General features: G+C 46.8%; 1 protein-coding gene across 4 annotated transcripts in view; it reads right to left on the reverse strand.

Annotated features, from left to right (window-relative positions):
• The window catches only part of LOC147701464 (DNA-directed RNA polymerases I, II, and III subunit RPABC5-like), a 72,336-nt gene that overhangs the window by 16,390 nt on the left and 28,889 nt on the right, over positions 1–27,057 (reverse strand). For 2 of the 4 annotated variants that reach the window (XM_086930140.1, XM_086930141.1), the window contains exon 2: positions 22,911–22,979. The exons of the other annotated variants lie outside the window; for them this stretch is intronic. The gene's annotated coding sequence lies outside the window, so the exon portion shown is untranslated. The remainder of the gene's footprint in view (positions 1–22,910; positions 22,980–27,057) is intronic. 4 annotated transcript variants of the gene reach the window in all.

Consider the following 27,057-nt stretch of genomic DNA (forward strand, 5'->3'; position numbering starts at 1 on the left):
GGGTGCTAATGTATGGGTACACTCAAAGCAAAGTGACATTTGGGGAAATGCTTTGGATACTTCAAAGCAGGGAAACATTTAGAGATGAGGTCCTTAGAGTAACCAGATGGCTCCAGGTCACAGGGACACTCACCACTTATCTATTCCTGGACTTTTCCTCTAGATCCTGGTCAGCAGTTGTGTTGGTCCAATTAAAACTAACCAAGACTACAACTCCCAGAATGCACTTTGTTAAAGCATAACCGAAAAAGTTGTGACCCAGTGACAAGGAAGGGGTCATCTGATCACCCCAGGGTGCCTTGAAGCAGGAATGGGTTGTTCTTGGGACACTTCAAAGCAATGAAAAGGTTACATTTGCTTGATGTTTCCAGGTAGCTCCATGCGCATCACAACACCATGTTCCAGTCCTGGTTTTCCATTTTACCAAACACTGTACAGGGAGAGCTAACATCAAGTGAGTCCTGACGACTTAACTAAGACCTCAACTCTCACAATACACTATCATGTTATATGAAAGCTCAAACGCGATGTCCTCTGTCACACGTAAGGTCACCTCATACACAGGGTTCAGGAAACACACCAGGTTACAGTTAAAAAAAAAAAAAAAGACGGGGCTCAGTTTTACCGGTTTTATGAAGCGGAAGTTCACACAGGATCTAATTCCCATGCAGTGATCAGCCATGAGCTGCGGGTTCTCCAACAATTCACAACGCGATCTGTTTGAAGAACACCGGTGTCAGCGTTCACGGGGTTTATGGGTTCAGGCACTGGCCGACAACTGACCTGTGAGAGCCAATGGCGTGCTAGCAATGGCTCGGCCGGCCCCTGCCTGTGAGCGCCAATGGAGTGCCAGCAATGGCTTGGCCGGCCCCTGCCCTGTGAGAGCCAATGGTGAGCCATCAATGGCTCTCGTCACAGGAGGGAGTAGTCCACTGACCTCCGCACGGGCTGTTCCTGGAACCACGAGATGCCTGCTTTGGACCAGGACTCCGTGAGTTAAAAAAAAGGGATGTTAGGGCCCCGAGGGCCTCCTACGTGAAGCGATTTGTAATATTGTCTCCAACAATATGTAGACAGGTGTGTGTAGGGTGAAGGTGGCCACATTTACTCCTCGCACCCATGAGTGTTTCCATGCCGTTACCTCCCAGTGGAGTCATTTAAAGGGGAAACTACACCAGGTGTAATAGTGTACACAAAAATCAAAAATGGTAACAAAAATGTTTTTACATATTAATCCACGTAATTTACTGCAAAAGCCATAATCGGGCACAAAAGCAGGCGCAGCAATGTGCACAAACGGTGCTTTTGTTTTTGTTATTGCTGTGCAGCTTGGTCATCCTCCTAACAAGTGTGTTGAAAGGTCTTCAAAAACTCATATTAAGTAGTGGTTTCCAGTTTAACTCAATTAAGACTCAATTAAGACTCCACATCATCGGACATTCTAAGAATTGTATCTTTGGTTCCAATCATCTGAACGTATTTGACTGACACACTTGTAGTGAGATGTTTTCACTAGAGACTGGAGCGCGACTGAGCAGGGGGGGGCTACTATTGGTGCAGCAGGTGCTGTGGCACCGAAGTCCAGACTCCTGAGGGGCCCATTGAACCCTGACAATTACTGTATTTACAAACAGCAATCAGAGGGGCCTTTCTCCTTGCTTGCACCCGCGCCAATGGCATCCTTGCTAAGCGACATAGATGGCAGTTTTGACCCCGTATCTCAAGGAATATCACATCAGCTGATACTAAGGTTTTCATCTGGACAATTTCTATTTACTGGTCTGTATTTTTAAGTTCAAGAAAATAAAAAATATTTGGAAAAGCAATGAAACACGATATTTTTCTCTTCTGAAACATTAACCTAAAAGAGAAACCCCATACAGAAATTAGTTAAAAAGTATTTGAGAGCTTTCTAAATCTTTTCAGGATTTTTACTAGTGCATACAATAATAATTGTCATGTTACAAAAGAATGCTGAGAATTCTACACTTATCCTTTTTCACCCATCAGCTCTTAACTTTTCAAAATAGCAAAATGTAAACAAATGGCTGGTGATTTTTTCCCCCTAAAAAATGGCAACCCTAGCTGAAACAGAGAGCATCATTTGCATACGTATTGTTTTGTTAATACAATTTACAAAGGAGGTTCCGGATTTTCTACTCAACATGTTACTTCCTTATATATCTATTTACTAAAGGACTCTGTTCCCCAATGCAACTGTTCATTGAATTAATCAGCATCAGCCCTTTTTTTTTTACCAGTTCCTCATTACAAGTAGCCCGATAATTGGTGTGATATTTATTGCACCTGATTAAATCAAACTCCATTGATGCTAAAAAACCACCCAGGTACAAGTTTTGGGGGAATAATCAATCAATCAATCAATACATTTGTAGAGCGTGCTACTCACCCGCGAGGGTCTCAAGGCGCTGAAGGGAAGGGGGGGAAGGGGCGCTACTGCTCGAATAGCCAGGTCTTGAGGTGTTTCCTGAAGGTGAGATGGTCCTGGGTCAGTCGTAGTGTGCGGGGAGGGAGTTCCATGTCTTGGCGGCCAGGTAGGAGAACGACCTTCCTCCGGTGGTGGCTCTGCGGATCTGTGGGACGGTTGCGAGGGCGAGGCTGGCGGAGCGGAGCTGGTGGGTAGGAGAGTAGAACGAGAGGCGGTTGTTGAGGTATTCGGGGCCCATGTCGTGGAGTGCTTTGTGTGCGTGGGTGAGGAGCCTGAACGTGATCCTCTTGCTGACGGAGAGCCAGTGCAGGTTTCTCAGGTGGGCCGATTTGTGGCTGTGGCGAGGGATGTTGAGGATGAGTCGTGCGGAGGCGTTCTGTATGCGCTGAAGTAGTTTCTGAAGTTTGGCTGTGGTTCCTGCGTAAAGGGCGTTCCCGTAGTCCAGTCAGCTGGTGACGAGGGCCTGCGTGACCGTCTTTCTGGTTTCTTGCCTTACCAAAATATGCATGTTCGGGTAAATACCAGGCATTTTTCACTTGATACATATTGGCTAGTTTGACCTGCTGATATTTAGCTCAAAACTCATATTTAAAATATGATTCTGTGGTATCTCTAGATAAGAGAGCTTTAGGACGCTTTTCACTTCCTCCTACCATTGGCATAAGGAACCAGAACTTTTTCTCCTTTTCGGTGTTTGCATTATTTACTCTGTATATTCTATGATCATGAGGTTACTGCTCCCTTTGAATTCAGCCAGAAGCTCTTGATACTTTCCTATGTATGAGCTCAGCCATTAACATACACTTCCAGCCTTGGAGCTGATTAGCTGTCCTTGCTGAAGCTGTGATCTAGTTGTAGCCTAGCAGCAAATAAACCGTTCCCCACCTTAGGGCCTATCAAAGAAACGATCTCCCATGCAAATAATGTTGCTTCTTTCTATCGTTTTGCAACTTCAGATTGCATGCTGCCTCCAAGAGCTTTCCCTGTATTGCCAAAAACCCGCATGAAAAACTCTCTTCTCCTTTTCTTACGAGTGACCCTCCCCTTACTTTCCATCCTCTGCATGCCTGCTCTTTCTCAGCACAGCCCCCTTTAAGTGACATGCATACCTTAATCTTTATTATTGTATTTCAGCCAACTGCCATCATTTCATTCCCCAAATTTAAAAAATCACAACTTCTCCTTGTATGAAAGTCACATCTGCCACTGAACAATACCAGTTCTCTTTTATTCTATCTGCAATCCCACCAACCACCTGCATAAACTCACTTACCATCCCCAGACTAACCATTACATCTAACTCCTGTTAATTTAAACCGCCACAAAGAAAGTGGAGTAAATGCATGGCATGGTTTTCCCAGGAGCATACAACTCATCCCAATAGCCACTGGATAAACCACTGGCCTTGGATTCCAGAATATCGTGCTGCCCAACGTAAAACATTTTAACGCCTTGTCCGGGGAAGTAAGCAGTAGATTAATGCAATTGCAATACAATACCTGTAAACAAGCAATTTAGTCATCTGGTAACTCAGAACTGAAACACTGCAAGCATGGCAAATATTCCATGGAGGATTAAGGATGGCTCTTTCATTGCAAATCTACAAACCAAGGGGCATATTAGCAAGAACCTCCTTAAAATTATCGCTGTTTTAGCGGCAGGAAACTGCTGCTAAAACGGCGATAATGGGCTTGCTAATAGGCTTTATAGAATTCCAATAGAAGCCCGGTTAGATGTGCATGACATCTAACCTGGGCTTCTATTGGAATTCTATAACGCATATTAGCAAGCCCATTATCGCCGTTTTAGCAGCAGTTTCCTGCCGCTACAACGGCGATAATTTTAACGAGGTTCTTGCTAATATGCCCCTAAGTTTGTGTTGTGTTATCATAAAATATATCCAGATTGTGAACTCGAAAGTATTGTGCATTAGCTAACAAGTCTAAGACGTTTTCAAGATGGAGGCGATATCCTCGAACACAATGTCCCAGCAACTGATGCTCTGGTCTGTTACGCTGCATTTTCTGAGATTAACATTTCAAACAGGACAATAGTCTTTGTCAATTTCATGAATACTTTTTCCAATTGCACTTCCTAACAGACATTACTATTGCATAGTTTAATAGGTTCTATATAATGACCCTGGAAGGATGGAAGCCTGAGTCAATGTCTCCCCATCTGTGACCTTCTGAACACCCCCCAGGTCAGCCATGAGCATTACCTCTCTGAGCCACTTTGATAGTCATCTCTCAGTATCCGGTTTTCGCATGCATAGAGTGGTAAACCCTATTGCATTTTAGAAACTATAGTGAAGCAGCCGCTTGAATCCTCCACCTTGTCACAGCCTTGCACTACTCTCAACGACCCTTAGCAGCAGTGAAACTGATCTGCCTCAATTTCCAGAGTCACCAAGTATGTATCAAACATTATCCAATACATTATCCACTCCTAGTTTTCCATTCAAGTTAGGTTGTTGATGTTCATTTGTTTTTAATGGTGTCTGATTTTTGAGAGAGAAGTCGTGTAACACAAGCGCAAATTAGTTAAAGTGAAAATACCTCACGGCAGCTTGTATCATGGCTCATCTTATCATGATGCAGAGTTAAATAAAAGCATTGCATTATTAGGGCCAGACCCTGCCTGAAAAGAGTCCATCAGGCCATTTTCCTCAGCCAAGTTTTGTAACTGGCTTAAGACAAGTATGTCTAGATTTGGCCAGTGGGAAATAGGATTGAAGTTGTTCAAATCCTGGTGTTTACAATCCTTAAAAAAAAAACCATAATACCGATCATTTAGGAGCCCAAGGGAATTTAACGACCAAACTACGACACATTCCCTACTTAACTCAACTACCACCGAGTATCACAGGGTCTACAATAAATGTGTGTATACAAGGAACTGGACAGGGCACCTATCACTCCCCACTGGTGTGTCTGTATCTGATAACTACCCTCCAAATAAACTAGTTCCATAGGTCCTGAAGAAAGCAAGGATATAATGTGTCTTAGAATTGCTGAAACATGTTGACCTCGTACTTCATCTGAGCAGTTATTTGTTTAAAACTGTCTCTGCCTACTTTTTAACATTGGAAGAGTGAGTAGTAACAGAATAAAATAATTTTCAGTACTCTCTCATCCAATTTTATATTCACACTCTTTTTTTCATTTTACACTTTATTGACACTGCAGCATCAGTCACTCTGTTCCACTACATTCTCACAACAGAGTAGCAAGACCATTTTGAGACCTGTATGAGCGGAAGAGGGATGACTGATGGGTATCCCCAATTGACCATTCAGTAGGTTTATTTGGAGGGTAGTTATCAGATACAGACACACCAGTGGGGAGTTTACAATCCTTACCTTGCTTTTTTATCACTGTGGTTTGGGTCATCCCATAAGACACATCAAGAACTTGATGGCAGTGGAGAGTACTTTATGTGGAATAGTTCCAAGGGCCTGAGAAGGATATGAGTTTGGGGCCAGGGTGGGGGAAATGTTCACATAGAATCCCTTGTGTTTTGAACCAGCCAGCATGGACATTTTTCACTTAGTCTAGAGTAACCTATAAGCAGGGGAAGGTGTGCCATGTACAACAACTAAAGGCGTGAACAAGGTAAGAGGAAGCAAGATCCGTTTAGAGTAACTCAACACTCAGTAGGACCCAGGCAGCTTTAACTCTGAAGAGGTTAAGACTTGATAGGAACAAGGTAGAAGGGAAGTTGCTTCAAACAGAACAACTTATGGTTCAGGAGGGTCCTGAGAGCAGGATCAGGAGTAACAAATAAAATCCTTGAAGTACCTTAGAGCAGTTGGGCGTATTGCACAAGGAACAGCATATAACTTGGCAGTGATGTAGAGGAGTTGCAAGCAGATTCCGTCATGTTACCAGAGACGCATGAGCAGCAGGGGAGCATATTTCACATGGAACAACTCAGCAGTCACCAAAGAGCCTCCGCATATAACAGATCAATACTTTGATAAAGATCCAAGAGGAAGAGACGGTGTTCAAGCTAGTATACCTGCTCACTGTCTTGGTGGGAATTGAGAGTAAGTTGAAGGTTTGGGAAGGACTAGCCCAAATCTGGCTAAACATGAACATAGAAGAGTCAATCCCCAACTTTCGCCCAATGCCAAGTCTCTCAAATTCAACGTGGGCACTGATCTCAACCTCAAGGAACACATCGCCAAGAAAGATAAGACAGCCTGGTATCAGCTCTTGCTACCAAAGAAAATGAAACAGTTCCTTCCAGAAAGTTACTTTAGAACTTCTGTTCAAGTACTCGTGGTCCTGCATCTGGATGGTGACTACGCTCTGCTTCAAGGCCTCCCGGAGAGTTCATTGGCATCCTCATGCATCAGCACACCTCATTAAGGGCATGAAGAAATATGATTACATCACCAACACACTGACAGAACCCCATTGGCTGCCCTTACCAACCCACAACATCTTTAAAACTAGTTGGATCGTCTACAAAGCCATCACAGCCAGCACTACTGCATACCTGGCTAGCAAAGCAAGCTAACCAGCTTGGTGGCTGTAGGTGCACCTGCAGCCTCTACATCCCCAGACTAGTGACAAAGAACCTCAAAAAAGAAAACCAAGGCAACAGGCTTCCTCTCTCTTTGCACCAAAGATCTGGAAAGACAACCTCTTATGCATCAGGACTGCTCCAACCCTGCTCCAATTTAGAAAGGAACTGGAGACACGCCTCTTTAAAGAACTGTATATCTCAATTTTTAGAGCAGACATCGTCTTCTGGTCACAGTACCTAACACCACAGTACCAAATCTCAGTTGCACATGCACAGGTTCCAGTCTTGTGGTGGTGATAGATACTGCTTCCAATTCATAAGTAAGGCAAGACCAAGAATCCGGTAAACTGCAGGTTGATAGCCTTATTATATGTGGAGGTTAGAGTATATGCAAAAATAATGCTAAAGGAGCTAAAAGAATGGGCCGATAAAGAAAACATAATACCCTAATACTAGACCAGATTCAGGCAAAATGCATCAACCATAGATAACATTGTTGCGTTCTCGCACCTGGCCCCATCATTTGACGTGCCTCTTTCAGCCAGCAACTGATGCTTGCTTCGGAGAATTCTCTGCCGCTTTTGACAGAAACGACAGACAAATACTATGGAAAAAGCTAGCAGTCTGGAACATAACTCAAATAGTTCTGAAAGCGATAATCACACTGTACTCAGACTCGTGGGTACAAGTTAACACCTTCAGCCCGGCGCGAATTTTTGCGCTGTGCTGAAGGTTCTAAGAAACGGGCGTGGCCGTGACGGAACGGTTCCGTCATAAGCACAGCCCAACCGGCGCTCGTGACGGAACCGTTCCTTCGCAAGCATCGAAGGGGTTAAATTGGGACAAGGAGGTAATGGATTTAAAAAGATCATAACAAACAGGGGCCTTAAACAAGGCTGCGGCCTGGCTCAGCTACTGTTAAACTTGTACACCGCCGATTTGGGGAGGGAAAACGCAAAATCATTTACTCCAAGGATTGCATCACATAAAGTACTCACTTAAAAATGTGGACAATTTAGTAATCCGGGATCAAACTAAAGTAGGACTACAACCAGTGGCGTAACAAAACTTGAGGGGGGTCTGCCGCAAAGTACATGGAGGGGGCCTCTTCTCAGGACCACCACTTACCACTTTTGCTGAGGAGGGCCCTGTCGCTCAAGAAATAGGCACCCTTGAAAATAGGCATGGTCCCTGGGCCCGTCTGGCGCAATCTTCGTGGATGGAGGTGACTGGTGGTGGAGGACCCACCATGGGGCGCACTAAAGGAAACAAGGATGCTGTGTGGGTGAGCACCCCGGGGCTTCTGGGACGACGTGGGAGGTGGAGCTCCGTCTGAACACAGGGCCCACAGATAAGCTGGACCTAATTCTGAATTTAGGGAATGCCTCATGAGAAGTGTTGGAAGGGAAAATTGACAAAGTGTTTAATGACCTGTGTATACTTCAAGATGAGCACCATTAGCTAGGAGATAGAATAACAAGCAACATAAACACTCTAGCGGAGGTGGGCAGACCTCGGTGGCTATCTTTTCAGACTACACTATGCATGTCAAGCAGAGACGTGCCTCATTCATTGCTGTCAAAAAAGAGATGAAAGACGCTGGACTTAAGTACATGTTTTTGTTACTTACCTGCCCGTCTTAAAGTCATGCTTCATGGTAAATCATTGTTTTTTAACGAGCGGCAGATGCCCTGGGACTGGCGGGAAATGTATAAAGCAGGACTAAACGAAGAACACGGCGGGAGCACACCGCGACTGAGACGCCGCCTCTGGGGACACCATGAGGCCACTGGGGACACATGCCCAAACCAAGTCGGGTAGGCGAGAGTGGCCCATTCGAGGTGGTCTCTTGCTGATTGAATCACCGACAAGGTCCACAGATGACACCACGGCCTCCTCTGACCATCTAGAACTGGACAGTGCACTGGAGGAACTCACTGAGGGCCCCACATCAAGCCTAGGATGACAGATGATCTCTAGCGTGAAGGCGGTCTCCCTTGTGTGGGCTGCTCCTGACACATGTGTTTAAGAATGTCTTGGGGGTTCGCAGCACAGGAAGAGTTCCTGTGCTGCTGCCTGGTAGTGGCTGCGGTGGGAGTCAACTCAAGATCTGCAAGACTGCACTGGCTCCTGGTACCACTGTCCATACATGGCATGAACATGAAAAATTCCAGTCAGTGGTATTGAGTTTAGGTATAATGGCGCCACATAGAATAATCGCACACCATATCGTGAAAGAACCAATTACTTAACGGTGCTAAAATGTGAGGAGAACAACCAAACTCCCCAGGACAAGCCTCAGCCGTCAAGATCATATAACACTCCTTAGCACACGTATATCAAATTTTGGAGTAACACATGTACGTAACGTGTTTTAGTAAGTACAAACATAAATAATAGGCAAGAAATTCTTCTTCTTTCTTCTTTGTCATTCAATTTAATATGTGCAAATCTTCACAAAATGTTCTCTACAGCCAACACATGTTTCGTCGCAACCGGGAGGTCGTCCCGCAACTTTCTCAAGGCTATTTCTTGTGTAAGAACTTTTTTTCTATGTGGTGATATTTCCAACTGACAATGTGTTTCCGGTGTGGTGGAGTCAGTGTTCAATATATTTTGCTGGTATCTAATCCTTCAAATCAAAACTCTTCTCAGAGCTCGCTCCAATGTAGAAAATTTCCTCCGCGATGCCACTGTGTCATTAAGATGCCGAGTACCCTCCAAAAAGCGTACTCGGCATCTTAATAACGCAATTCGTGAAGATTTGCACATATTAAATTGAACGACAAAGAAGAAAGAAGAAGAATTTCTTGCCTATTATTTATGTTTGTACTTACTAACACTCCGAAAATTGATATACGCGTGCTAAGGAGTGTTATACAGCATGAACATGAGGCAAGAATCACAGATGCCACAAATAAACAGAAAGAAAACCTTCAGAAGCCAGAAATCAGTTCAGAAATCCATACCCAAGCCGGCAGTCAGTAACAAGTTTCAGGCCTTCTTCCTTAAAAAAGTCAAGGACCTTTTAGAAGATATGGGCAACATTTGAACCCACCAGTGCCCCCTTGAATGGGATCTAGCCCCGCATCCATGGCAAGCAACTCAACTCTTTTCCTAGCTTAGACCTAGCCTCCCAATCACTCTTGAAGACCCATGTTAAATCAGGCTCTCCGGCAGACCCCTGTCCCCCAAGGGTATTTCGAATGACCCTTCCCGGGATCGAGAGGGAGATCCTTTATAAGCTCAATCGCTCCCTGGTGACAGGCTGTATGCCCACCAGCTCGAAGGAAGCCAGGGTCATCTACCTAAAAAAAAAACAGGGCAGATGTAAAGAACTACAGGCCCATCTCCCAGCTCCCTTTCCTAGCGAAAGTAGTGAAACAACATGTCTTCAAAACACTCTCGTTGGTTTTTGAGGAACAACTGCTACTGCAGGTACGGCTAGCCGGCTTTAGGGCACATCACAGCTCAGAACTGGTGATGCTGTCAGTTCTGGATGAACTTAGGCTCAGGGCCGATAATAGAAAGCCGAGTGCCCTGTTCCTATTGGATCTGTCAGTGGCGTTCAACACGGTCAGTCACCCACAGCTTCTGGCATGACTCTTCGTTCTGGGCATCCGTGGGCTGGCACACCAATGGCTTGAATCATTTCTATCAGTTCGCTCTCAAAGGGTCCAACTGGGTGAGCAGGTGTCGAAAAATGGTGCACTCACCTGTGGTGTCCCCCAGGGATCAGCACTGTCGTCTCTCCTGTTCAACATCTACCTCCAGCCACTTGTGGTCGCACTGATGCGCATGGACTACCAAGTATTTAACTATGCCGAAGACACACAACTGATTCTCCAGATCGATAACTCCCCTCAAGCCCACACCCGTGTGCAAAACATACTCAGACACACGGTCAATTAGATGACAGCCAACTTGCTAAAAATTAACACTGATAAAACTGAGGTCCTCGTCATTTCCTCTAAAAATAATCCCTGGAGTGACCTCTTCTGGCCACAAGAGCTGGGCACCACCCCTACGCCAGTTCCGGTTGTAAAAAGCTTAGGCATCAAAATTGATGCCAACCTCTCTATGGCTAATCAAGTCTCTGCTGTGGTCGGAATATGTGCGGGCTTATTGAGACAGCTGCAGAAACTTACCCCGCCCCTCTCATCAGCCACCCTACAAATGGTCGTGTCAGCTATAATCGTGTCCAGACTGGAATATGGCAATGCCATATATATTGGTCTCCCAGAGAAACTTATCAAAAAGCTGGAGGTGACCATGAATGATGCAGCTAGGCTGATATTCAGGCTTCCCAGACGAGCTCGCGCTACACCCCTGTTGCAACAGATGCACTGGCTCCCCATTAAACAGAGAGCTAAGTTCAAATGCCTCTGCATCACCCACAAAGCTGTTCACGGCCAGGCTCCAGTTCACATCAAGGAACGCCTAGGGCACTACGTGCAAGGACGTACACTTTGGTTGTCCGAGGCAGGCCTCCTGGTCTATCCCCGGTTTGAAATCACATCTAAAGGTGCTAGAGCCTTTTTTGTTTTAATTCCCCAACTATGGATTCGTCTGCCTGCAAATCTCCACAAGAAACCCACACTCCTCCCTTTCAGGAAACAACTCAAGACTCTGCTGTTTAGGTAGACCCTGGACTCAGCATAAAAGCCCTCCAAGTGTTGCGTTTGCAACTGCTGATGGGTTGGCTACCTTCTCAAAGTGCTAAGTCAAGTCAAGTCAAGTCAATAAATTTATATAGCGCGCTACATACCCAGAGGGTCTCAAGGCGCTAGGAGAAAGGTGGGGGATTAATTGTCAAATATCCACGTTTTAAGTTGCTTTCTGAATGCTAGGTGGTTCTGAGTAAGGCGAAGGTGAGTGGGAAGTGAGTTCCAGGTTTTAGCCGCCAGGTAGGAGAAAGATCTACCTCCCATGGTGGTTTTGTTGATGCGAGGTACAATGGCAAGGGCTTGGTTGGAGGATCGTAGCTGGCGGGGGGGAGTGTAGAAGGACAATCGTGTGTTGAGGCATTCGGGTCCGATTTCGTAGAGTGCTTTGTGTGCGTGGGTTAGGAGGCGGAAAGTAATCCTCTTGTTGATGGGGAGCCAGTGGAGGTTTTTCAGGTGACCAGAGATGTGTTCTTTACGCGGGATGTCTAATATGAGCCTGGCTGAAGCGTTCTGGATGCGTTGGAGTTTTTTCTGGAGTTTGGCGGTGGTACCGGCGTAGAGGGTGTTACCGTAGTCCAGTCGGCTCGTGACCAGAGCGTGGGTGACTGTTTTTCTAGTTTCGGTGGGGATCCAGCGAAATGTTTTTTTGAGCATGCGAAGAATGTTGAAGCAAGATGAAGAAACAGCGTTGACTTGTCTGTTCAACGAGAGTGAGGAATCCAGGATGATGCCCAGGTTCCGTGCGTGGTCCGTTGGGTTGGGTGCTTTTCCAAGGGCCTATGGCCACCAAGAGTCATCCCAGGCGGAGGGGGAGGTGCCTAGGATGAGGACTTCTGTTTTGTCTGAGTTCAGTTTCAGACGGCTGTGCTTCATCCATTCGGCTACTTCTTTCATTCCTTCATGCAGGTTAGTTTTGGCAGTGTTAGGGTCTCTGGTGAGTGATAGGATCAGTTGAGTGTCGTCGGCGTAGGAGATGATGTTGAGGTTGTGTTGGCGTGCGATGACCGCGAGGGGGCTCATGTATATGTTGAAGAGGGTGGGGCTGAGTGAAGATCCTTGTGGTACGCCGCAGATGACTTCAGTGGCTTCTGACTTGAATGGTGGAAGGCGGACTCTCTGGGTTCTTCCAGTGAGGAACGAGGTGATCCATTCCAGTGCTTTTCCTTGGATTCCGACGTTTCTGAGGCGTTGTAAAAGGGTGCTATGACAGACCGTGTCGAAGGCTGCGGAGAGGTCGAGGAGGATGAGGGCGACTGTGTCTCCATTGTCCAGTAGAGTTCGAATGTCGTCTGTTGCTGCGATGAGGGCGGTTTCGGTGCTGTGCTTGGCTCGGAAGCTGGATTGTGAGGAGTCGAGGGATTTGTTGGTTTTCGAGGAATGCGGCGAGCTGGTTGTTGACTGCTTTCTCGATGACTTTGGCCGGGAATGGAAGGAGTGAAATAGGGCGGTAGTTTTTGAGTTCAGTGGGGTCAGCTGAGGGTTTCTTCAGGAGGGCGCTGAGTTCGGCATGTTTCCAGCTTTCCGGGAAGGTTGCGGAGTTGAGGGAGCAGTTGATGACGTCTCGGAGGTGCGGTGCTATAATGGAGTCTGCTTTGTTAAAGATGTGGTCAGGGCATGGGTCTGTGGGGGATCCTGAGTGGATAGAGTTCATCAGACGGATGGTGTCCTCAGTGGAGATTGGCTTCCAGTCATTGAGGATGTTCAGGGGAGGTGGGGGTCCTGCAGGGGGTTGGGTGGGTTGGTCTTTGGGTCGGTTGTCGAAGCTGTTGTGGATGTCTGCAATTTTGTTGTGGAAGAATGAGGCTAGGGAGTCGCAGAGGGCTTGAGAGGGGGTGATGTCGTTGGAGTTGGCTGAGGGGTTGGTAAATTCCTTGACGATGATGAATAATTCCTTGCTGTTGTGGGCGTTGTTATCTAGTCGGTCCTTGAAAGCGGCTTTCTTGGCATTCCGGATTAGTTGGTGGTGTATGCGTGTGGCGTTTTTGAAGGCGTCCTTGGTGCTGGTGGTTGGGTCTTTTTTCCAGGTCTTCTCAAGGGAGCGACAGAGTTTCTTGGATTTCTTAAGATCATCGTTGAACCAGGAGGCCTTCTTGCTGCCTAGTTTGATTTGTCGTTTTTTCAGTGGTGCTAGGATGTCGGCGCTGTTGGATAACCATTGGGTGAGGTTGGTGGCTGCTTGGTCTGGGTTAGAGGAGTGGGCTGGGGGGTTTTGAAGAAGCGATGAGGAGATCTGGTCGATGGTGATTTTGTTCCAGTTTCTTTGCAGAGTGGGTTGGGGGTGGTTGTTGGATGTGGGCTTGTTGTAGGTAAAGTGAACGCAGCTGTGGTCAGTCCAAAGGAGAGCTGTGGTGTGGCTGAAGGAGACATGTTTGCTGGAGGTGAAGATAGGGTCGAGTGTGTGACCTGCGATGTGGGTGGGGGTAGTGACAAGTTGTTTAAGTCCGAGGTTGGTGAGGTTGTCCACGAGGGTGGTGGTGTTGCGGTCGTTGTTCTTTTCAAGGTGAAAGTTGAGGTCTCCCAAAAGGATGTAATCCTCGGAGGGGAGCGCGTGTGGAGTGATGAAGTCCGTGATAATCACTGCCGGTGATTATGCGCTATACAAATCCAAGCTAACATAACATAACAGTCGGTGGTGGTTTATCACCTATATCAGCCGCAAGTACGACCTCCCCAAGCTGGAAACCTCCTTACAGCAGACTGGTTTTCGGGATTTGGTATTCATACCTTTGGCTGGAATGCCATTGCTACTCTGACCTAGGGGGGGAAGAGTTGGTGAATGTTTTACTCTTATAGCCCAGTGTGTACGAATGGTTGCATGATTGCATCCTATAGAGGGGGATGGGTGTGGCAGACAAGATCAAAACACTTGAATCCAGTATGATTGAGAAGTCAATGCACTATTCGTTTCTCACATGGAATGTTCGGAGGATGGCTCCGTCCACAAACTATATTAAATTCTTTCTTTCCTGAAGCATAGAAATGTCGATGTGGCCCTTCTCAAGGAAACTCACTTGGCAGAGCCTGAGATACTCAGGTTGTAGAGAAGGTGGAGGGGCATTTTGGTGGCAACAGGGTATTCTGCTTTCTCTAGAGGAGCAATGGTTTGGTCAGGCCGGAAATCCTCATAGAGATTGAACAGATATATGATGACGGGGAGGGACGTTATGCGATCTTGGTGGGGAGGTTCCAGCTATTGGTGGACAGCATATACGACCCAAATGTGGGACAAATGCAATACTTTGCAGAGCTTTCCAGGGTCCTCTCATGTCATCGAGCTTTACCGAAGCTACTGGGGAGGACTACAATGGGGATGTAGATACTGCACTAGACAGATCCACTTCCCTCTTTGCAGACTCACCAGTGGTGGGACTTGCCCAAGATATCTGTCACTGGCAAGATAACTGGGCCCTCAGGGATGTATGGATGAATCACAACCCAGGGTGGCAGGAACACTACTTTTACTCCCACGTGCATGACCTGCACATGCGATTAGATACTGTACTGTGCACCGTGGAACTTGCTGTCCAGATTGGCCGAGCTGAATGCTTGGGGCATACACTATCGGACCAAAATCCCCTGCAGGTTGGACTGGACTGGGGGAAACACTTGTCACCTATACCCACCTAGTGACTCAACCCTATTTGAGTGAGTCCACTTTCAGAGACCCTCTGGCCGATTTAATGGCGGATTACTTTTCTAACAATGCACATACAGCCATGGATGTCAACTTTGAATGGGATGACTTTAAGGCAGTTGTATGGGGGTACTCCCTTGGTCAGCCGGAGGTGCTAGATTGCTCTCTCCAAGCAGAGCTCACCCTTCAGGTGGGGAACATTTGGTCCCTTGAAAATGAGTTTGTATGCCATCCTGAGACTCTCCAGCATCTGAGAGAAGCGCACTGGAGGCACTCGGCAGTGCAGACAGGGGTGACTCCTCCACGCGGGCGTCGAAGCGTGGGAGAAGCAGGCACGTATATTGGTATAAATATCATTTTACGTTTCTGCTTCTTGCACTGCGAGAAAGCAGAAGAATGGTATGCCTGGTTGGGGGTGGGGCGGGTGGGCATCAGTGAGGAGTGGCTAGCCCAATGTTATGGACGCTGACTGTTTGGTCAGCCCCAGGGCCTACCAAACCAGTCATAGCACTCTCCGTTTTCTTCATGTAGGCTGGTGCGCAGCCTGCATGAAGAAAACAGCCTCCCCATAGACGCCTGTAAGGACGGCGTCCTAGCCAATCACAACGCTGCCATTGCAGCATTGTGATTGGCTTTGGGGAAGAGAGAGAGGCTGCCTGTCTCTGCTTCCTGTGAGCAGAGAGCAGGAGGCACGATGCAGAAGACCGGCACCGGAGGTGAAGGCAAGTTAAAAAAAATGTTTTTTATTAAATTAACCCCCCACACACTCCCTGGGCGAATCCCCCCCCGCCTCCCTCCACCCGCGATTCATGCCAGCTGCTACTGAGTGCAGGGGGGGCAGCTCTCTAAAAGAGACAGAGTATCTTACCACAGCAGATGCAGAGGTGAAACAAGCTAGGTGGCTGCTGGCGTGGCTCAAAAAGAGAAGAGGCAGGGGGAAGCCTATTACATGGCTGACCGCCGACAGGAGAACTGGTATAATTCTCAAACAGATATACATGTCCCATTATAGGAAACTGTACAGAGCAGACAATCCGGTAGCAAGGGAAATGTTCGACAAATTCTTAAACTGGGTGACTCTTCTGCAGGTGGCGCTTGAGGAACAGGGAGTGGGTGCCCCTCTTGGGGACCGGGGGACCGCCATAAAGAACCTACCAGGTGGTAAGACACCAGGGACAGATGGCCTACCAGCCGAATTTTATTAGGAGTACGTTAGCCACTTGGCCCCACGGTTGATTGAGTTGTACGCTGAGGCACTGGATTGTGCTCATCTGCTGGAGACAACCAGGGAGGTGCTCATAGTCTCTAACCCTAAACATGCAGAGGATGCCCTGGATGCAATGGCATATCTCCCTTGTTGATGCTTAACCTGTAATATAAAATCCTAAGTAAGGTCCTGGCAAACAGGCACCAGCCTCATCTGGTGGCCCTGGTGCATGAGGATCACAATTCTTACATAACTGCTACACATCGCATAACATTATTCCATTCTACAGGGTGCTAGATGAGGCTGATGTTGAACAATTGCCAGAGGTGCTAGTGTTCTCGGTGGACATAAGGAAGGCATTTGATGCTTTGCAATGGAACTACCTTCAGGCAGGCATGACCTGGAAGGCCCTAGGAGATGGATGGGCTTGATGGGTCGCACTATTGTACATGGAGGTGACTGCACTGGTGCATACTGGTAGGTGTATCTCGCTCACCTTTGGGGTCCACCATGGTACACAGCAGGGCTGTCCTCTCTCCTCCATGCTGTTTGCACTGGTGTCGAGCCATTTGCATGCTTGATGTAGGAGTGGGGTCAGGAGAAAGGAAATCTCATTGTGTGACAGGGAGTTTTTAGTTTCACTGTACGCGGACGATATGCTCCTTCTTTTGAGAGACACGAGCATGGGTATTCCATGGGGAGCACTCCTGAGCAATCCTTTTGGAGGAGTTCGGCCATGTCTCTGGTCTTCAACCAACTGTAGGAAATCATGCTCTTTCCCTGTATCCCCTGGCTTGATGGAGCCCCCAGAAGCAGTGTTAAATATTGCCCTCAAGTGGGAACCGAGAACGCTCAAATATCTAGGAGTACAGATCTATCACATGAATAATGACATCCAAGAGAGCAACCTTGGGAGAGCACTCAGTGCTCTCTGAAATATGGTAGCATTCTGGAGGATGCTGAAGATTCCCAACAAGGCAGAGTCCTCTATTACTTTGCAAACCTACCGATCCGAGTGCCACAGGAATGGTTTAAAGCCACTGGCGGCTGCTCCAGGAGCTGATATGGGACAGACAATGTAACTGGGGGTCCCTGCATACGCTCAGAGGCCGACAGCTAGGAGAGGCTGGGAGTCCCGGACTTTGAACTGTATTACTTTATGCAGCTACTGCAATAGGTCACCCACTGGATGGTGGGACTAACTATGAATAAGCCAAGAGATTTATGAAACAGCCCACAACGAAGGAGCATTGCTGGAAATGCTATTGGGGCTCAAAGTGGTCCTAACCACTGGGCCCCGGCTTCTGAGTATACCGCTTAGATGTTCGGGTGGTGCTTGCAGGCTGGTGAGATCAGCTCAACTCTACACCACAGCGATACCACTGGTGGGGTTCTCAGAGGCCAGGGGAGAATACATTACAGCCCAAAGATTAAAAGGGTGGACAGTGGTTGGTGTGGAAACTCTTGGCGACTATTACTCTGATAGCTTCTTTTGAACTATGGAGGAGCTGGAGACAGTGGCCTCCCGGGCGCACAGTTTCGGACATATGGTGAACTGGTTGCAGCAGTACAGCAATTGTAAAATGCTCTGGCTTGGAACCCCCCTGTCCACAAGTTACTGCAGACTTTGCTGACCTTTGGCAGGGAAGTCCCTTTGTCCCCTGGTTGTATAAAATGGCAATCACCATGGGTTGCATGAGTTACCAGCTCAAAGGGATAAATGGGAGAACATACTTGGTAGTGCCTTTGTGGGGAAGGAACGGGACCACATTTTAGAATGCTCAGATAAGTTCACCTGCAAAACAAAAGGTTCAAATTTACCCAATTCTACTACCTGCATTGTACATAACTAACACCACACAGGCGGAACTTCATGTTCCAGGGCACCGACATGAGCTGCCTTTAGTGGGTTCTGGTAGATGCAAACCTTTCATACATGGTATGGAGTTGCCTAGTCATAGAGCGCTTCTTGACACAGGCGGTGACAGACCTGGAGTGTACTCTTGGTCGCATGTTGCCGTACACAGCAGAGATATGCTTGTGTTTATATGGAAATCGATGAATATTAAATTAAAGTCCTTATCAAAAGAATCGTCCATTGTGATCTCCACATCAACCTTGAGTCGCAAATATGTAGTCAACCAGGCCCTGAGGCCAAGGCCCAGGAGTGATGATTGATAGGTCACAGGTGGGAGGGTACATAGCTAGCAGATAAATGCTTGGGCAGGAAACTCTAGATCAATCCCACGGATAGGTGCAGTAACATTGAAATGGTCACAGGTGAGTGGCCTAATGAAGCACACATGGCCGTAGGGGGTACGCACACTCCTAAAACACCATAAAAAGTCAGATGCCACATAAGTTAGGAAGAATTAGCCAATCAGGACCTAGCGCAAGCAGTGATCATGCGCTCCCCATGCCAGACATTTGGACATGTTATCCACTGGCCGCATTGTGTCTACATTAGATCGAGACCCACCTGTGGTAATTATTAGACAATTAATTTACGACTCCAAAGAGACCAATATTCTTCACCGTATATGGTACGTCGGAAAACTTTTAAAACCCATCATGTTTGGTATAAAAGAAGGACAGACTGATTGAAAATTAAGACAGTCCTCAGACCTTGATCCTTTAAATGTTCTCCAGGCCGTAATACTTGATTAAACAAACTGTTCCTGTTTTGCCAACGCCTCTTGTCTTCTGTTATATAAGGGATTTCGCACTCAAGTAAGACCTGCTTATTCTATACAAATGGAAGCCAGAGATCAAAGTAGGGGATAGGCTCCTAGACTTGACTCTAGGAATAGCTCATAAAGATATAGCACGCCATTGGAAATCACCACAAGGCCCGCCTATAGTAGATGGAGGAGAGAGGTAGGTACATGGCTGAAGCGGAAGGGGCTGCACTGCAGACAGAAGTGTCAAGGGGTCTGCGCAGAAATCCTGTAGCTCTGGCAGGAGGTGGTTACTGGCTTCTTCTCCTGCAACACTCGGGATGAGACAAACATGGGCAGGGAGGGAGTGTGATTGCGCATGTGAATGATGATCGGCACTCTGCCCCCTTGGAGTCCCCTGGTATCCCCGCAATTCATGTGCCCAACTGTACCAATACAGGGCAGTATGATATTTTTGCGCCTGATAGAGTCCTCTGTGGCCATGGCAACACTCACTGAACAAGTTTTCTTTCTTACAATGTCATACTTTTTGTTAAATGAAAGAATGCCTTAAGTTGGCAAAACGAGGAGAAATGTTCTCTTTGTTTGTTCTTTTTCCATGTGTGATGCCTTGTGCAGCACACATGGAAAAATCAAAATGCCATGGATTGTTTATGTACAGGAAGGTGTCTCTAATGTTGACCCTAGAATCGGAATAAGTTGCTTAAACAAGAGACAATTTTTAAAAAAAGAGACAGAATCGTTCCTTTTAAAGTGTTCTTTTTCATTTTAACTTTTTGTCCTTTTGTGACGCTGAGACCTGAGTGTAGGATGAAACTTAAAACACTGAGGGACATATGTACAAGCCCCTATCACCACCACAACAGCACTTATATGGACGTTGTGGTGGCGACAGGGGCTGCACCATATTTACAAGGCAGCGTTAAGGCTGGGCAGTGGGTGTTGCGGTGGGTTTTCCACTGCAACACCCATTCATTGTGACGCTGCCCCCTATGTACAAGGGTTGCATACATAGGAAGCAGTGTCAAAATTAAGACCAGGTAAAACCTGACCTTAAGTTGGTAAAACGAGGAGAAATGTTCTTGTTTGTTCTTTTTCCATGTGTTCTGCCTTTTGCAGCACACATGGAAAAAGCAAAATGCCATGGATTGTTTATGTACAGGAAGGTGTCCCATCCTGTACATAAACAATCCTTTAAAAAAAATGCAATTTTGTGACTTTCATGTGTGCTGCATGAAGCAGCACGCATAAAAGTGACAGAATGGCATTTTAGGATTGTTTATGTGCAGGAAGGGACACCTTCCTACACATAAACAATCTTCCCCTGCAGGCAGACACCCTTGCACTATGGTGCAAGGGTACCTGCGTTGGCGCTAAGTTGCTAATCTTAGCGCCATCGCAGGGGGAAACGCAAGGCACCACCACATTCTTGTAAATATGGTGCAGCCCTGCATTTCCGAAGTAGAGAAGAGAGGTGTTAAGCCCAGGAGGCTAACGACACGCTCCGCCACTTTTTTGCAGATATCCCCCTGAATGTTTATCTCCCAGTCATTAAAATCGAGCTTCACAGAACTGGTTCGCATTTGAAGATCTAGCATATCTCTGTCTTCTCCATGCTTGTGCTGTGCTACGTTAGTACACGCCTGATGTATTCAGCCCAGCAAGACAGAAAGGAAATCAAATAGGATCTTTTTTAAATACATTTGGATTCACTATATGATTGCCATTTATTTTGAAAATGTGCAGCTTTGTTTTACATTGTTAACACTTTGAGTTCTATGCTAACTTGTGTTGTGGTTTAAGATTATATTATTGTAACAAACTGTGGTCCTCCCTAGATGTGTCATCCTCCCACTTTGAACCTCCATGATGCACACTTCAACGGACTGTTTGTCTATATAGAATTTAGTATGTCTTACTGTCTATGCTTTACTGTGTAATTACTGTTGCCTACACCGCGACCCAGGCTTCTGTAAACCGAATGCTATTGATATATTGATACAGCTGTCCTCTATCTCTCTCTTCTTTCTCTTTTTCCTCCTTTTCTCTTTCCTCCTTTTCTTATTTCTTTGATTTTGATTATTGTAAGAGTCATTGTGCCGACACTATATCCATCTATACATTGGAAGATTTATTGTGTTGTCTTTATTTTCAATTTTATCCAATCTTCAATAAAAAGATTTGAATTAAAAAAATATATATATTATTGTACCAAGAATGTCCTTGCTTTACTGAATAACTTAAAACGAAGGCCCTTAAGCTTGTTCGTTATTGCCATTCAGTGACCTCAACCCGTCGTGACTCTTTTCAGTTGGGTCCCCCATGTTGCAAGTTGGGAAATCTCAGACTCACACACCCTAACGTTTTTGACTAAGCAACGCCTCTGGCTGTAAGATTCTATCCACCCCTCCAATCACGCACTGACAATGTCTTTGCCTTGGACCTTGTACAGACCTGCAGTGCCTTTCAGCTAGGGTTGCCATATATAATAAATACTATACAGAGACATATGCATGCACAGAGGAGGTGTTCAGCATTCCTTACAGAATAACTCAATGTTTAAGAACATGAGGGAGGGCATGTCATAGAAACAAACCAATTGTAATCTTCAGAGAAACATTAAAGCAGAGAGAGGGTGCAGCATGAAAAACTGAAGGCGCGAGAGCGACTGAAGAACAGAAAGTGTTGTATCACATGGAATTTAAGGCATGGAACTGTGAACAGAAAAGCCTGAAAGAGCAACTTCCACAATGCCGGCCCCTGGGGAAGCAAGGGTTGTAGACCAGTCTTCCCCCGGGTCACTTCGTGCAGGCCGGAAGAACAAGGTGGGAGGGGGGTTTCAAAGGAGGGAGTTTGAGGCGGGCCAGGGGTGGTCTATAAATGTGTCAGGAAGAGAGGTTCCAGCCTCTTTCCTGAAACCTCGCACCACCGAGTTAGGGGAAAGAAAGTTAGTTATAGCAGTTAGTTCAGGTAGTAGTTAGTTAGGCCCCTTCCTTTAGAGGCAGCACAAAGTGGGGGGTCAGTAAGACTGCCTACCTTGCCAATCGGCGTCGAGATGGCCGGACCAGACAGCGACGCGGTGCATGAGGCGCTGCGGGTGCTGGGACAGGCAGGCCAAGCGGCCCTCCTCCGACCCGGCGTGCTGGAACAGGTGTGGGCCGGCATGGTCCGACCCCCGCGGTACGTGTCAGTGGGTGTGGCGGCAGCAGCATGCTGCAACGAGCCGCCAACCGCAAACAAGTCGTCTGGGCCCAGTTGGCGGGGCCAAAGCAAGACGCTGCAGCCGAAGCGCGGAGGCAGGAGACATAGCCTGTCTCTCAACGAAGAGGGACTAAAGGGCTGTTTTTACAGCCCATCGTTAAGAAAACCCCCTCATATGTACGGGACACTACCAACATATTGTGTATCATAGAGGAGATACAAGACACAACTGAAATCAATCTCCTGCTCACCCTTGACGTAGAAGCACTCTACACAAATATCCCCCAACTAGAGACCCTCAGTGAAGTAGAGATGTGGCTTAGGAAGGAAGACTGGAGCTCCCCTACACCCACCTCCTTCATGAATTGTGCCACAATGGCCTTCACTGAGAACTATTTTGAGTACCAGATACAGCTGTACCACCAGTTGCAAGGCACTTCAATAGGGAGTACCTTTGCTCCGAGTGTGGCCTGCCTCTACATGCCAGATTCGAAGAGAACACCATCAGAAATGCCAATAACCCATACATCAATAACCTTTCCTTATGGAAGAGGTTTATTGATGATATTCTGGTGTTCTGGAAGGCCAACCGTACCACCTACGAGGAATTCTGTGAGTGGGTTAATACACAAAATCAATATCTCAGGTTCACCCACACCATTTCTGAAACAAATATCCCCTTTTTAGATCTCAATTTACAGCTGACACCAACGGGTCTGAACACCAACCTGTGCAAAAAACCCACCGACAGGAACAGGTTACTGCTATACCAAAGCCACCACCCGAGGGCCCTTAGAGATAACCTCCCCTTTGGGCAGTTTCTCCGCCTCAGACGCAACTGTAGCACAATCAGTGGTTATAAGGCTGAGGTGAAGGCACTTGAAAACAGCCTAAAACAGAGAGGATACCCTGCCAAACTGGTTAAGGATGCCGCCAAGATGGCACTGAACAACCCCAGAGAAACACTCTTGCAGAACATACACAAGGAACCCACACGGAGTCAATAACATGTGTTACATAATACACACCCCACTCCACATACATAAAAGGAATCCTAAAAAAGCACTGGGACATCCCGAATACAGGCGAACTAGAATTCACACCCCCTAGATTCGCATTCAAGAGAACGAGCAACCTGAAAGATATGATTGTGCACACCAGACCCTGAACCAGACAGAATGACACCCAAAGAACACTCTGAGACCGCCCCGCCGTCACGGAGCATACACGTGTGGCAACTGTGTGGTCTGTGATCTAACGAGGGTGGTGAAAACGATAGACCTGACTGACACCTTCTCATGGACTATGAGGAGACATACCAACTGCAACACACCCAGATGCATTTACTTGATTACCTGCCCTTGTGGCAAAATGTATATGGGCAAGACAATGAGAGCCGTTAAGATTTGCATAGCAGAACACAAAAGCAACATCAGATGCCAAACGGTCACAACTAAAATGTACACACACTACCGAGAACAGGGACATAACCCAGACTCACATGTCAAGGGTGGAACAGGGAGTTTTGAGTTTTGTGTTACGTTGCATAGATAAAGGTTTGTCACAGATGACAATAGCAGGGAAGTTAGCTGGGATATCATTTTACAGTAAGCTATATCATGGTTTTGATCCCGCCAAGGATGAAATTCTGAGTAGAATGCTGAAAGGTTGGGGGCTGGAGCAGGGGGCAGGGGAGGAAGCTTTGAGAGCAGCCATCACATTTGACTTGTTGAGGGAGTTGTTGGGGGTTTTACCAGATTGTTGTTATGACACAGATGAAGTGTCCATATTCAGATTATGCATGATCTGGATATTTTTTGGGGCTTTTAGCGTCTCAGAATTGTTGGGATAACCACGGCAGGCGAGGCTGTCGTATGGTGAGGTGCGTTTGGACCAAAGAAGACTGGGAATTTGGTTGAGCCACTCCAAGACGGATCAGGCGGGTGGGGGAAGATGGGTGTGGTTGAAGGAGAGTGGGTGCAGAGAGGTGCGGCCGGTGTGGGAATGGCAGGAAATTGGGGACAGCCCAAAAAGGAGGTTTTCTGTCATGCTTCCGGGGAGCGAGTGACGGCTTTTCAGTTCCTGGCGGTATTACGCTGGGCACTACGCATGATGGGTAGGGAGCCAGCTGACTATAAGACACATTCCTTCGCTTAGGCACATCCACATCGGCGGCACGTTTAGGTTGGTAATGGGGCAAAATTCGGCAAATAGGACGATGGCGTTCCAGATGTTGTGAGAAATATAGGGTGGAGCTGCAGGTAGAACAACGGGGGATGAGAGGACGGGTGGGTGATGAAGAGGTTTGTTTTCTGGAGGCTAATTACCATCTCTTTATACTACAGGCTACGTGAGAGGACCAGGAACCAAGGCGGTTAACTGGATTGTGGGACACTCTTTCGTGCACTGGGCAGTCAAGTATTCATACCAGAAGGTGTATGGGTGTACCCTGGGTTTGAGGAGCAGCCATCATGAAATTTGTTGGTGGGGTAAAGGGGGAATGTGCTGGGGTGCTTTACGGCGATGGTTGACAACGATGTTACCTCAGAGAGGCTTCCCAGATATGCTTGTTTTACACCTAGGAGAAAATTACTTCATGAGAGTGTCAGGACTGGCACTGTTGCAGCCATTGCAGAGGGATCTGGAGCTGTTGAAGAATAATTTTGGCTGGAAAATGCTTAATACGGACTGAGCTGGTGCCTCGTAGAGTGTGGAGGGGGATCATCAGTCATGCGGCCATTGACAAAGCACGCAGAAAATTGAACTGAGCTATGAGGGTTTTCTGCCATACAAAGGATGTAAAGGTGATTGCCCATGGGGGGTTTAGGCTGGAGGAGTCAGTCCTGTTAAAGGATTATGGGGTGCACCTTTCGGGATGGGGAACGCATACTACATGATGAAGCTACGGGATGTGATTAGCAAAATATGGAACAAGTCCATATGGTGTCACAGGAAATTCTGAGGGATACGAAAGGTGAACGGGATAGATTGAAATGGGCAGGTAACCGCCCTACGGGGGCAAGTCACATACAGGTGGAGCCACTTCTCGGTGGGGGGAGGGGTACACAGGTGACTGATGGCGGAGCACAGGATGCAAGGAGCAACGGAAGAAAGTCAAGAGAGGATGTTTTAGAGGGCAGTGAAGGTGAGAATGGATGTGTGGAGGAGGTTACAGTTAGAAAGGGGAGGAGCAAAACAGGTGAGATGGTTTGGGAATGGATTGGGAGAATGAGTTATTGTTATGATAAAAGTTATAGAGTTGCATTTGTGTTTTGTTAATCGAATTGGACTTATGGCAACCTTGTCCTAATAAAATGGCCTTTTACACTTCAAAAAACAGCGTGGAGTGTAGTTGTTGCGCGAGGTGAAATGAAACCCCAAACCAAGGACTTCCACGACTCCATGCCAAACAGGGCAGCACTTTGGCAGAGACCTGAGAGCAAGACAAAGGCGTTCAATACGGTCTACGTCTTGTGTGTTGCGTAACTGCAAGAGCGTAACTGGTGCACCAGGGTACACAAAGAGTCTGTGGCCATTATTTCTAAGGCGAAGTGGGCTGATGGGAAGCGGAAGCAAGCCGCAAGTGTTTATTGTCATCGACTGAGCGAACGTCAGCTCAAGTTTGTTTCTGCTCTGAGCCAGTGGGGCCTACCTTCCATTTTCACTCTCCTGCGCTGCGCATCTAAAAGCCATGCAGTTGCCTACTTAGGTTTGTGATTTCAGCATTCAAACAGTTCCTTGGGTTTTGATTGATTGGAACACTGTTGCCAACCTGTACATTAGATGTTCCTTTGTTTTTTCCTTTAGACAAATATTTTAATGAGTGCCAGTCAGTGAGTGCATCTGTAATGTCGCTGTGGCTTACGTTTCAGAATTTCTTTGTAGTTTGTACTGTTTTTTTATGCTCAGTTTATTAGTGTGTGTTCTTGTTGGCAGAAAATGTAGCTTCCTTTTGAGTATAGCAGAGGTCTGGTATTAGTACTGCTACTTTTTGGGTCAAAGCCTTTTAGACAGCTGCAATATCTTGGGGACCTTCTGAAAGCTTCCCTGGGAATGCATCTGCCCATTGTTCACCATTGACTTTGTGGTTTCTATCTGCTGGCTTTATTTGTTTTAGGCTCTCCAGCTTGAGTGTGTCCCTTCCCTTGCCCAAACATTATTTTATGTATTCTTCCACCAGTCCTGGATTTCTGTAAACAGGCCTCTAAATCTTCTTCTTATCTGCTCACTTTTTCTGTACGAAGACAGAGGTCAAATGTCAGGCTCTGTCTTCTATGGCGATTGTTTTTTACTTTTCTTTCTCTGACTTCAAAGTGACACAATTTATGTAACAATCATGCTGGCCACTGAGGGTGTGCTGTCCGCTGGTATGTTTATTTTCCACCACGCAACAAAATTTAAATGTCCGTAAATAAACTGTATAGATATTTCAGAATATCAGAGTTAAGCTAGAAATAATGAAGCACATTTTTGGGTAATTCTGAAGGGTGGTGGAAACTAATATTAACCCCTTAAGCGCTGCCGTCGGCCAACGGTCGTCGCGAGCACTACCTTGCCAGTGCTGCGTACAACCGTTGGCCGACGGGCCATTGCTCGTTATTCGAACGTTCAGCACTGGGTGCTGAACGTTCGACGCAGCTAAGAGGTTATTACGATGATAACAAAGCAATACACTAGGTGATGACATT

The sequence above is a fragment of the Lissotriton vulgaris genome, chromosome 7 (genome assembly GCF_964263255.1).
Source record: "Lissotriton vulgaris chromosome 7, aLisVul1.2, whole genome shotgun sequence".
NCBI classification, from domain to species: Eukaryota; Metazoa; Chordata; class Amphibia; order Caudata; family Salamandridae; genus Lissotriton; species Lissotriton vulgaris.